A 13428-nucleotide genomic window follows, 5' to 3' on the forward strand; every position below is an offset into this window, starting at 1 on the left:
GACTCCAGATTAGTTAGAGGTGACTGGTATATGATGAACTTTTTTTTATTTTTCGTCATTTCGTTTAATAAAAACATTTTAATGTTTTAAGTGTAGGAAAAGGAGAGAAAGGTAGACCAAAGAGAAAGTGATTTTTATGGGATAAGCAAAAAAATATAATGTATATAAGATCTCATGGGAAAATACTGAAGGAAAGAAACCTATGCATGATGGTATGGATGCTGCATTTTATACATGATTACAGCTTTCCTTACAACTCTCCATTTGTAACATTAGCAGTTCTAGTATGTCTGTAGCTGTGAATTTAGTTACTAACAACGTGACTTGAGTGTGTACCTGGAATTTAAACTAGAAGCAATGCGATGGCCGGGAATCGAACCTTGGTCAACTGCTTGGAAGGTAGGTATGCTACCCACTATACCACCAGCTATTGATTACATTTTACTATCATAAAACTTTTTAAACTATTGAATTGTTAATAAGGATTTTATGACGAAGTTTGCAACTCGGAAGAGGGAGGTATCAGAATTAAAAGTAAATGTTAATGCTTTAAAAAGTTTGATCAGAGACTACAGCATCAAGATAAATATTCACAGTCGTATTTCATTTTATGGTTGTGAGATAGCAGGAAGACAGGAATTGTTTGTTGTCATTTAGGTGAACAATCTCACTCTAGTATGCTTATGAATGCTTTTAATTAATAAAATATGATGGTGATCAACACAATCTTTGATAAAAAGCAGTTTTGACTTGATCCTTGAGATATATCTCCAAAGATTATTCTAGGAACAAAGAGGGAAAATAATTTACATTTTACATAAACTACTTTTTTACTATTGAGATTACTACACAAATTACACCTTAGAAGAATGTGTTAAAAATTTCCTTCACTCTAGAATGTCTTAAAGGCTTTTTAATGCCACTTTTCAAGCGATGGTGGTATAGTGGTTAGCATAGCTGCCTTCCAAGCAGTTGACCCGGGTTCGATTTTGGCCATCGCAAACTTTCTGTTTAAATACCAGGTGCAAACAGGAAGAGGTTTTTGTTCAACAGGTGTGTAGCCAAAGTATGTCCATGTTAAACAGTTGTCCAGAGAAAAACACTCTTATGGCTTCCTTAAGAAAGGTAACAGTCATCTCTCCAGTGTCCATCATGTTTGTTTATTGAAAGCAATTACCGTGAAGAGTGTAACATCCTCTTGGGTGTTACGCCAATCCTTGCTTATGACAAACATCTAATAAAACTTGAATAACAGTAATTACTTTCGTTATTTTGGGGAAACAAAACACTTCCAGTTGCATTGAGATTTGCATTGAGATTTTGCAGAATTCATATGTCAGTGATTATTATTTCATGTATGGATTTCCGGTAGCATTGACATGTATTTTATTCTAGAATTTACCCCTCTTCTCTCTCTCTGCGTATTTGTCACAACACACACACACCACACACACACACACACACACACACACACACGTCTTAATAGATAACGCTGGGATACATGACTGTTGATTATCTCGGGAAAGAATTGATTGTGACTAACTTTTTTCATTTCCAAATCCGGTCTTTCAATGTGAATTGTGTATCTCGGCAAAAGCACAGTCATATAACTTAAAGAAAGTATTTCTTTTAGTGAATATCTGTCCCTATTTAATTCATATGAAAAAGTTTTAAGCGAAGAGTTTAGACAGAGCAGGTGGAGGTATAGGTGGAAGTAAACTGTAATTGGAGCATTTTAATATATATATATGTAGTATATATATATATATATATATATATATATATATATATATATATATATATATATATATATATATATATATATATATATATATGGGGATACAATCCACAATGATTGTATCCCCATTTACTTAGAGGTACGACATAGTACCTGGCTTCTGCATATGTATATGGATATATATATATATATATATATATATATATAGATATATATATATATATATATATACGGAGAGAGAGAGAGAGAGAGAGAGAGAGAGAGAGAGAGAGAGAGAGAGAGAGAGAGAGTGTCAATGACTAATGGTGACGAGCCACATCTTCCCAATGACAAAAAAGAAGCTTTCAATATTTGTATAAGAAACAGGAGCGACAAATCATTTACATTTTATATTAACCTTTTTTCAGTTGAGACTGCAATATTCCAAAGTTATACCCTTTGATACTTCAGTGTCCTGCCTGTATAGATGAATGTTTCAAAAGGTTTGTCAGCATTCCTTAAGCAAGCGATGGTGGTATAGTGGTTAGCATAGCTGCCTTCCAAGCAGGTTGACCCGGGTTCGAGTTCCTGGCCATCGCAGGATTCCCGTTTAGATATCCTATGTAAATTCTGATGGGTTAAAGTAATGGCATAATTATAAAAACGTTATAGGTAGTCAATGTTGCAACTAGGAAATTCTCAAGTCGTGTATCAACATAACCTCCTGCAGTAGAAGGTTTTTTCCCTCTGTATCTATTAATAATCAACAAGTTGGAAAGATCAACTGACGTGTTTATATAATTATTTTCATTGCGATCAGAAATGACAATGAGATATCTTTTGATCTACATCTCCATTGAAATATTCAATAGCCGAAATGGAATCCTGGTCAGCTGCTTTGAAGACAGTTATGCTAACCGCTATTGTCATTGCTTGGTTAAGATATGTTTACAAACCGTTTAATAAATTCAGTTGCAATGAAAACCTTGAGGTATTTAGGTGTAAGACTTAGGAGTATTTCAGTCTCACCTGCAAAAGAGATTATTTAAAATGTAAATTAATTTCTCTTCATTTCTTAAATATCATTTGATAAAAATTATATATATAATATATATATATATATATATATATATATATATATATATATATATATATATACTCAGAAGAAGATGAAACGTACTTCACCCTACAGAGTTAAGTTGCTCAATTTTATAATGACTTCTGTTAGATTAGTATTGCTTATTCTGGAAACGTTCGCAGAGCAAATTCCCAGCCATCACAAACTTTCTGTTGAAATACCAGGTGCAAACAGGAAGAGGTTTTGTTCAACAAGTGTGGTAGTCAAAGTCTGTCTGTCCATGTTAAATAGTTTACAAGCAGAATGGCACTCTATGGCTTCCTCAACAAGGTCATCAGTGATTTATCCAGAGCCAACAAGTTTGACCAATGGAAAAGTTAGGAGTTGAGAAAAAGTGAAAGGGGGTAGGTTTTTAAAATTATGATTGGCAGCTGCCGAGAGAGAGAGAGAGAGAGAGAGAGAGAGAGAGAGAGAGAAGGGGGTTGGGTGTGTTTGACTGGAAATGAGTCAAAATACAGTATGATACCATTATCAGATCTACAGAAAATAATGTGGCAAAGATGTAATTGGTCATTAGAATTCTGGATACACAGAGAAACTAATCTGTTTGATTTACCTTTCGATATTGTGTGACTAACTTTCCAGTTGCTACTTCAGTATTCCAGTTAACGTGGGAATGTTGAAGTGCCAGTTCCAGCAAACATTGATTAATATTAAACAGTATTTGTGTGGTATTTAAACGGAAGTTTGGCGATGGCTGGAATCGAACCCGGGTCAACTGCTTGGAAGGTAGCTATGCTAACCACTATACCACCATTCCATAGCTGTGTTAAAATACCAAACCTTTTAAAACACCAAAGTGTGAGGAAATATTTCATGCCAAAGTTTGCAACTTAAGAAGATCGATGGGATCAGATAAACAGTAAATTTTATCACTTCAAAACTTTTCAATCGGATGCTACAGCATCAAGAGAAATGTTCACATTCGAGTTTGTTATTTTTTCATAAGATAACAGGAAGGAAAGGTAAGCATTTTGAAGTGGTAAATTGTTTGGCATCATTTTGTTTAAGAATGACCTCGTTTCTTTTTCATTATATTTTTTTATGACTATTTGGAATTAAATACTTATTGTTGATCAATGCAGCCTTTGAAAAAAAAAAAAGCAGTTTTCACATAATTCCTGATAAATAACTCATTGTACATAGAGGGAAAATTGTTTCCATTCTAATTTTTTTTTTTGTGGGGTGTCGGGCGGGGCTATTGAACACCCCCTAAAGTACCTTAAATATCTTAAAATCTTGCTTAACACTAGATGTCTTATAAGGTTTATTAACATTGGTGAGACAGGCGATGGTGGTATAGTGGTTAGCATAGCTGCCTTCCAAGCAGTTGACCCGGGTTTGATTCCCGGCCATCGCAAACTTTCTACTTAAATACCAGGTGCCAAGAGGTAGAGGTTTTGTTCAACAGGTGTGCTAGCCAAAGTATGTCCATGTTAAACAGTTGTCTAGAGAAAGACACTCTTATGGCTTCCTTAACAAAGGTAAAAGTAATCTCTCCAGTGTCCATCATGTTTGTTTATTAAAAGCAATTACTGTGAAGTGTGCTTCACCTTCTTGAGTATTATGCCAATCCTTGCTTATGAAACATCTATTAAACTTGAATAACAGTAATAATTTTCGTTATTTTGAGGAAACAACACTTCCAGTTGCATTAAGATTTACATTGATTCTCATTCAAGCCTTTCATGCCTTTTCTATCCATGCCATGTCTCAGATTTGAAGAGCCGAGAAAGCACAGTCTATCCTTAGAGTATAGTTCATTCACAATTTGCAGAATTCAAATTTCAGTGGTTATTATTTCATGTAAAGATTTCCGTTAGCATTGAGATGCAATTTGTTTCTAGGTTTACACTGCGTCTCTCTCTCTCTCTCTCTCTCTCTCTCTCTCTCTCTCTGCGCCTGCTTGCCACACACACACACACACACACACACACACACACACACACACACACACACACACACACACACACACACACACACACGTGTCTTAATAGATAACGCTTGGATACATGACTTGATTTTCTCGGGAAAGAATTGATTGTGACTAGCTTTTTACATCCAAATCCGGTCTTTCATTGTGAATTGTGGTATCTCGGAAAAAGCACAGTCATATAACTTAAAAATTTTATTTCTTTTAGTGAATATCTGTCCCTATTCACTTCATATGAAAAAATTTTTAAGATAAGAGTTTAGACAGGAGCAGGTGGAGGTATAGGTGAAAGTAACTGTAATTGGGGGATTTAATATATATATTATATAACTATATATATATATATATATATATATATATATATATATATATATAGAGAGAGAGAGAGATGCGAGAGAGAGAGAGAGAGAGAGAGAGAGAGAGAGAGAGAGAGAGAGAGTGCTAATGATGACGACCCCACATCTTCCCAATGACAGAAGAAGCTTTCAATATTTGTAGATATTTCTCAAATGATGTATAAGAAACCGGAACGACAAATCATTTACATTTTATATTAACCTCTTTTCAGTTGAACCTGCAATATTCCAAAGATATACCCTTTGATACTTCAGTGTCTGCCTTTATAGATGAATGTTTTAAAAGATTTGTGAGCAATCCATAACTAAGCGATGGTGGTATAGTGGTTAGCATAGCTGCCTTCCAAGCAGTTGACCCGGGTTGATTCCCTGCCATCGCAGGATTCCCGTTTAGATATCCTATGTAAATTCTGATGGGCTAAAAGTAAAGGCATAATTACAAGAACATTATAAGTAGTCAATGTTGCAACTGGAATGTTCAAGTCATGTATCAACACAACCTCCATAGTGCAATAAAAGGGTATTTTCCTTCTGTATCCATTAATAATCAACAAGTGGGTAGATCAACTGAAGTTTAACATAATTATTTTCGTTTCGTTCAGAAATGACATTGAAATATCCTTTGATCTACATCCCCATTGAGCAAAACTCCCATTCTTTTTGTATATGGTCTTAAATGGAAATTTTCAATAGCTGAAATGGAATCCTGGTCAGCTGCTTTGAAGTAAGTTATGCTAACCGCTATCACCATTGCTTGGTTAACCCTTAAACACTGAAGCGGTAAAAATCAAAACCTCTCCCGAATGCCGGGGCCGGTTTGGAGTGAGCGCGGAAGCGGAAAAAATAATTTTTTCAAAAAATCACAGCACGCTTAGTTTTGAAGATTAAGAGTTCATTATTGGCTCCTTTTTTTTCATTGCCTGAAGTTTAGTATGCAACCATCAGAAATGATAAAAATTATCATTATCATATATAAATAATGCGATATATGATAGCACAACAACGAAATTTCATATATAATTGTATTCAAATCGCGCTGTGCGCAAAACGGTTAAAGGTAACATGTTACTTTTTTTTCGTTGTAATGTAAACTAAATTGCAATCCTTTTGGTATATAACACATTGTAAAACGATAAAAGCAACACAGAGAAAATATTATCACAAAATGATGCATGAATTCTTAACGCGCGGACGTAAAATAATATTTTTTTTTAAATTCACCATAAATCTAAATATTGTTATAGAGACTTCGAATTTGTTTCAAGATGAAGTTAAATGATGGAATATTACGATACTGTAAGAGTTTTAGCTTACAATTGCAGTTTTCGACCATTTCGGACGAGTTAAAGTTGACCAAATGTCGAAATTTTTTAATACATTTTTTTCATATGCAATTATTTCGGAAATTAGAAAAGCTACAACCTTCAAATATTTTTCCTTTTATTCTACATGAAATTGCGCACATTTTCATATATAAAACTCTATGAAATGCCTAATATGAAACGGAGCAAATTTTCCGAGAATGCGATGTACGCAATTCGGAGATTTATGGCGGAGAATCCGCGCACGGAGGGAAGGAAAGTTTTTTTCATAAATTCACCATAAATCGAAATATTGTGCTAGAGACTTCCAATTTGTTGCAAAATGAATGTAAATGATTGAATATTACTATAATATGAGAGTTTTAGCTTACAATGGCGTTTTTCGACCATTTCGGTAGAGTCAAAGTTGACCGAACATGGTTTTTTTTCTATTTATCGTGATTTATATGCAAATATTTCGAAAATGAGAAAAGCTACAACCTTCAATTATTTTTCGTTGTATTTACATGAAATTGCGCACATTTTCATATATAAAACTTTATGTAACGGCTAATTTAAAATGGTGCAAACATTACCACAATCGCACGTATGATTTTTTCGGAAGAGTTACCGCGCGGATGTAAGGAAAATGTTATTTTTTTCATAAATTCACCATAAATCGAAATATTGTGCTAGAGACTTCCAATTTGTTACAAAATTAAGGTAAATGATTGAATATTACTAAAATATAAGAGTTTTAGCTTACAATTGCGTTTTGGACCATTTCGGTAGTCAAAATTGACCGAAGGTTGAAAATTTGTCACTTATCATTTTTTATATGAAAATATTTCAAAACTGATAAAAGCTACAACCATGGGTTGTTTTTAATTGTATTGTGCATGAAATTGCGCACATTTCCATATATAAAACTTTATGTAACGGCTAATTTTAAAATGGTGCAAACATTACCACAATCGCATGTATGATTTTTTCGGAAGAGTTACCGCGCGGACGTAAGGAAAAAGCTTTTTCATAAATTCACCATAAATTGAAATATTGTGCTAGAGACTTCCAATTTGTTGAAAAATTAAGGTAAATCGTTGAATATTACTACAATATAAGCGTTTTAGCTTACAATTGCGTTTTTTTACCATTTCGGTAGAGTCAAAGTTGACCGAAGGTTGAAATTTTGGCACTTATCGTTATTTATATGAAAATATCTCAAAACTGATAAAAGCTACAATCATGAGTATTTTTTTGTTGCATTTTAAATGAAATTTCGCACATTTTCATATATAATACTTCATGTAACGGATAATTGAAAACGGTGCAAAAATTATGTCAAAGTGACGAAATAATTTTTGAGATGTGTCACTGATACTTTTTAGTGCGATAAGAAAGAAATTCGCGCTTGCGCGCCTGCGTAACGATTGTAAACAAAACAACGCCTTGATCCGTGAACTCCCAGCATCCCCCAAGGCGCGTGATTCAAAAGTTTTCGGCTGGTAGGCCTATAAGTATTTTTCCGCGAATTTTTAAAAAAACTTTTTTGAGTCGACGTATGGTACGTCCATTCGGCATACAGGGGACATTTTGACTCTATGTTTAATACGTCCATTCGGCGTTTAAGGGTTAAGATATTATGTTTACAAACCGTTTAATAAATTCAGCTGCAAAGAAAACCTTGAGGTATTTAGGTGTAAGACTTAGGAGTATTCCAGTCTCAATTGCAAAAGTTAGGAGTATTTCAGTCTCTTCTGCAAAAGAGATTTTTAAAATGTAAATTAATTACTCTTCATTTTTTCAGATATATATATCAGAAGATGAAACATGCTTTGCCCTACAGAGTTAAGATGCTCAATTTTATGACATCTGTTAGATTAGTATTGCTTATTCTGGAAAGGTTCGCAGAGCAAATCCTTTACAACTTTTTAGTGTGAACAAGTGTCGAGTCATTCTACACGCAACTGGTAATTAAACGGGAGATTTGCGATGGCCGGGAATCGAACCTGGGTCAACTGCTTGGAAGGCAGCTATGCTAACCACTATACCACCATCACCTGATCAATTCTAGTTAATATAACTTTTAAAAAAACCAAGTGTGAGGAAAGATTTATGACATTTAAGGTGGGCAAGTTTGGGAGATATGATGACAGCAAAAGGGAACAAGGCATGAAACATAAAAGAAGATGTAGTCATGTAGTACAAAATATATTATTAAAGGCAACAGAATGAAGAGAAATTTTCTAAGATAGCATGATTTAACCATATCGTCTAAGATAACAGATATGACCAAAATTTCAGTCAACTTTTAGGAATGATAAATGGTTGTGTGTCATTTAGTTTAAGAATTGCCCCTTTCTTTCTTATCCCAACTTTCCTTGTGATATTTCGAATTGATGACTTAAGATGATGGCCCACCTTATATAAATATATATGTGTGTGTGTGTGTGTATGTATAATTATATATATTGTATATATATATAGGTGGGCCATCATCTTAAGTCATCAGTTCAGGATATCCAACTCGATTCCCGGCCATCGCAAACTTTCTACTTAAATACCAGGTGCAAAGAGGTAGGGATTTTGTTCAACAGGTGTGCTAGCCAAAGTATGTCCATGTTAAACAGTTGTCTAGAGAAAAACACTCTTATGGTATGGCTTCCTTAAGAAAGGTAACAGTAATCTCTCCAGTGTCCATCATGTTTCTTTGTTGAAAGCAATTACTGTGAAGCGTGTATCATCCTTTTGGGTGTTACGCTAATCCTTGCTTTTTGTAATTATGCCATTACCTTTAACCCATCAGAATTTACATAGGATATTTAAACGGGAATCCTGCGATGGCCGGGAATCGAACCCGGGTCAACTGCTTGGAAGGCAGCTATGCTAACCACTATACCACCATCGCTTGGTTAAGGAATGCTGACTAACCTTTTAAAACGTTTAACTATAAAGGCAGACACTGAAGTATCAAAGGGTATAACTTTGGAATATTGCAGTTTCAACTGAAAATAGGTTAATATAGAATGTAAATGATTTGTCGTTCCTGTTTCTTATGCATCATTTGAGAAATATCTACAAATATTGAAAGCTTCTTTTAGTCATTAGGAAAATGTGGGGTCGTCATCATTAGTCATTGACACTCTCTCTCTCTCTCTCTCTCTCTCTCTCTCTCTCTCTCTCTCTCTCTATATATATATATATATATATATATATATATATATATATATATATATATATATATATATATATATATATTAAAATCCTCCACTTACAGTTACTTTCACCTATACCTCCACCTGCTCCTGTCTAAACTCGTATCTTAAAATATTTTTTCATATGAATTAAATAGGGACAGATATTTAATAAAAGAAATAATTTCTTTAAGTTATATTCGAGATACCACAATTCACTATGAAAGACCGGATTTTGAAATGTAAAAAGTTAGTCACAATCAATTCTTTCCCAAGATAATCAACAGTTATGTATTCCACCGTTATCTATCACTTTCATACCTTAAGAGGTGTGTGTGTGTGTGTGTGTGTGTGTGTGTGTGTGTGTGTGTGACAAGCAGGCAGAGAGAGAGAGAGAGAGAGAGAGAGAGAGAGAGAGACGCAGGGTATATCTAGAAACAAAATACATCTCAATGCTACCGGAAATATTTACATGAAATAATAATCACTGACATCTGAATTCTGCAAAAGGTGAATGAACTATATACTCTAAGGATTGACTGCGCCTTCTCAGGTATGGCTCTTCAAATCTGAGACATGGCATGGACAGAAAAGGCAGAACAGGCTTGAATGAGAATCAATGCAAATCTTAATGCAACTGGAAGTGTTGTTTCCCCAGAATAACGAAAGGTAATTACTGTTATTCAAATTTAATAGGTGTTTCATAAGCAAGGATTAGCGGAATACCCATGAGCATGATATACGCTTCACGGTAATTGCTTTCAATCAACAATCATGGTGGACACTGGAGAGATTACCGTTACCTTTGTTAAGGAAGCCATAAGAGTGTTTCTCTCTGGACAACTGTTTAACATGGACATACTTTGGCTAGCACACATGTTGAACAAAACATCTTCCTGTTTGCACCTGGTATTTAAACAGAAAGTTTGCGATGGCCGGGAATCGAACCCGGGTCAACTGCTTGGAAGGCAGCTATGCTAACCACTATACCACCATCGCTTGATAAAGTGACATTAAAAACCCTTTTAAGACATTCTAGAGTGAAGAAAATTTTTAAAACATTCTTCTAAGGTGTAATTTGTGGAGATCTCAATAGCATAAAAACGTAGGTTTATGTAGAATGTAAATTATTTTCCCTCTTTGTTCCTAGAATAATCTTTTGAGATATATCTCAAGAATTAAGTCAAAACTGCTTTTTATCGAAGATTGTGTTGATCACCATCATATTTTATTAATTAAAAGCATTCATAAACATACTAGAGTGAGATTGTTCACCTAAATGACAACAAACAATTCCTGTCTTCCTGCTATCTCACAACCATAAAAGGAAATACGACTGAATATTTATCTTGATGACGTAATCTCTGATAAAACATTTTTTAAAGCATTAACATTTACTTTTAATTCTGATACCCTCGCTCTTCCGAGTTGCAAACTTTGTCATACAATCCTTATTAACAATTCAATAGTTTAAAAAGTTTTATGATAGTAATATGTAATTAATTGCTGGTGGTATAGTGGTTAGCATAGCTGCCTTCCAAGCAGTTGACCAAGGTTCGATACCCTGCCATCGTATTGTTTCTAGATTAAATTCCAGGTACACACTCAAATCACGTTGTTAATAACTAATTTCACAGCTACAGACATACCATAACTGCTAATGTTACAAATGGAAAGTTGTAAGGAAAGTTGTAATCATGCATAAAATGCAGTATCCATACCATCATGCATAGGTTTCTTTCTTTCAGTATTTTCCCATGAGATCTAATATACATTATAATATTTTTTTGCTTATCCCTTAAAAATCACTTTCTTTTTGGTCTACCTTTCTCTCCTTTTCTACACTTAAAACATTAAAAGGTTTTTATTAAACGAAATGATGAAAAATCAAAAAGGTTCATCATATACCAGTCACCTCTAACTAATCTGGAGTCATGTAACCAAGCGTCCCTTGATATTCATGCCCTGAGAGAGAGAGAGAGAGAGAGAGAGAGAGAGAGAGAGAGAGAGCTGTCACAGGTCATCAAATTTGAAGGTAGTGGATAGCGAAAGCAGCACAGGGTGGAACCAAAATCAAAATAATATCAACGCTACAGTGAACACAGTTTGCCAAGAATAACAATTAAAGATCAATGTCACACGAGTTTTGAAAGCCTATAAGTAGCAGGGGCAGACATAATACTCAGATGATGAAACATGCTTCACACTACAGAGTTAAGCTGCTCAAGTTTATTGCATGTATTAAATTAGTATTGTTTATTGTGGAAACGTTCACAGAGTAAATCCTTGCCAATTGTTTTAACGTGAACAAGTGTCGAGTCATTCTACTTGCAACTGGTATTTAAACAGGAGTTTGCGATGGCCGGGAATTGAACCCAGGTCAACTGCTTGTAAGGAAGCTATGCTAACCACTATACCACCATCGCATGGTCAGATAATGTTATCAAACCTTTTAAGACATTCAAGTGTGAAAAGAGATTTTATGACATTAAAGGTTGCTACTTAGGGAAGTGAGTCATGTAACCAAGCGTCCCTTGATATTCATGCCCTAATAGAGGGAGAGAGAGAGAGAGAGAGAGAGAGAAGCAGACATAATACTCAGATGATGAAACATGCTTCAGCTGCAGAGTTAAGCTGCTCAAGTTTATGGCATGTGTTAGATTTGTATTGTTTATTGTGGGAACGTTCACAGAGTATATCCTTGCCAATTGTTTTTACGTGAACAAGTGTTGAGTCATTCTACTTGCAACTGGTATTTAAACGGGAGTTATGCAATGGCCGGGAATCGAACCCGGGTCAACTGCTTGGAAGGCAGCTATGCTAACCACTATACCACCATCACTTAGTTGAATGGTGTTGATAAGTCTTTTAAGACATGTAAGTGTGAGGAAAGAATCCTAGACACTGAAGGATGTGACTTAGGAAGACTATACAAAGTCCGCTGCAAAAAACGTTTACATGAAAATTAAATTATTTTCCATTTATCGTTTGAGGCACATCTAAAAGTTTAATTGGCAACTGCATAATTTAAGGCACAACTGCTTTTTTTAAAGGGAAAGTGTTGGTCATCATCATAAACCATCAATTCAAAGTAATCATAAGGAAAATAAGGATTAGAGAAAAAGAGGTTAATGTTAGAATGAATGATTCCTAACCATTTACCATTCTAATAAGATGATACTCTGCTGTAATCCTAAGAATATTTGGTGAAATCAGACTATTCTTGAAAAATTCTCTTGATTGTATTCTCTGAATAACATTTTCAATGTGATGACGTCTTTTAATTTTGATGCCAACCTTTCCATGCTACCTTCCATCTCCATAAATTGCAACTCTGAATGTCAGAAAATCTTCCTTCACACTTGAATGTCTTAAAAGGTTTAAGTCATGATGACCAAGCGATGGTGGTATAGTGGTTAGCATAGCTGCCTTCCAAGCAGTTGACCCGGGTTCGATTCCCGGCCATCGCAAATTATCCATTAATGTACCAGGTGCAGATAGAAAGGGGTTTTGCTAAACAGGAATGTTAGAGCACATGACAACAAAAGGTTGTCATAGCAAAGTCAGCAGTAATCTATCCAGGTGTCATTAGATTTAGGCATTGAAAACCAAATATTGTGAAGGTTTCCCTACGGGTTGCTCGATGAGCAAAAGCCCGTTCTGGCATAACGCCAACTTAATCTTCAAAACAACAACAACATGTGAAGCATGTTTCATCCCTGAGTATTATGCCAACCCTTGCGCATGACACATTTTCAAAGTTCATTGGACATGATCAGTATTCGCTTT

General features: G+C 34.8%; 1 long non-coding RNA gene and 4 other non-coding genes across 5 annotated transcripts in view; 2 read left to right on the forward strand and 3 right to left on the reverse strand.

Moving 5' to 3' along the window:
• The window catches only part of LOC135214993 (uncharacterized), a 266054-nt gene that overhangs the window by 161665 nt on the left and 90961 nt on the right, over window positions 1-13428 (forward strand). The gene's annotated exons all lie outside the window — the stretch shown is intronic.
• On the reverse strand, window positions 9282-9353 carry Trnag-ucc (transfer RNA glycine (anticodon UCC)). The gene has a single exon. It is a non-coding gene; the product is annotated as a tRNA-Gly (tRNA).
• Window positions 10567-10638, reverse strand: Trnag-ucc (transfer RNA glycine (anticodon UCC)). Its single transcript has one exon. It is a non-coding gene; the product is annotated as a tRNA-Gly (tRNA).
• Window positions 11994-12065, reverse strand: Trnav-uac (transfer RNA valine (anticodon UAC)). The gene has a single exon. It is a non-coding gene; the product is annotated as a tRNA-Val (tRNA).
• On the forward strand, window positions 13038-13109 carry Trnag-ucc (transfer RNA glycine (anticodon UCC)). Its single transcript has one exon. It is a non-coding gene; the product is annotated as a tRNA-Gly (tRNA).

This window comes from Macrobrachium nipponense, chromosome 46 (genome assembly GCF_015104395.2).
Source record: "Macrobrachium nipponense isolate FS-2020 chromosome 46, ASM1510439v2, whole genome shotgun sequence".
NCBI lineage: Eukaryota > Metazoa > Arthropoda > Malacostraca > Decapoda > Palaemonidae > Macrobrachium > Macrobrachium nipponense.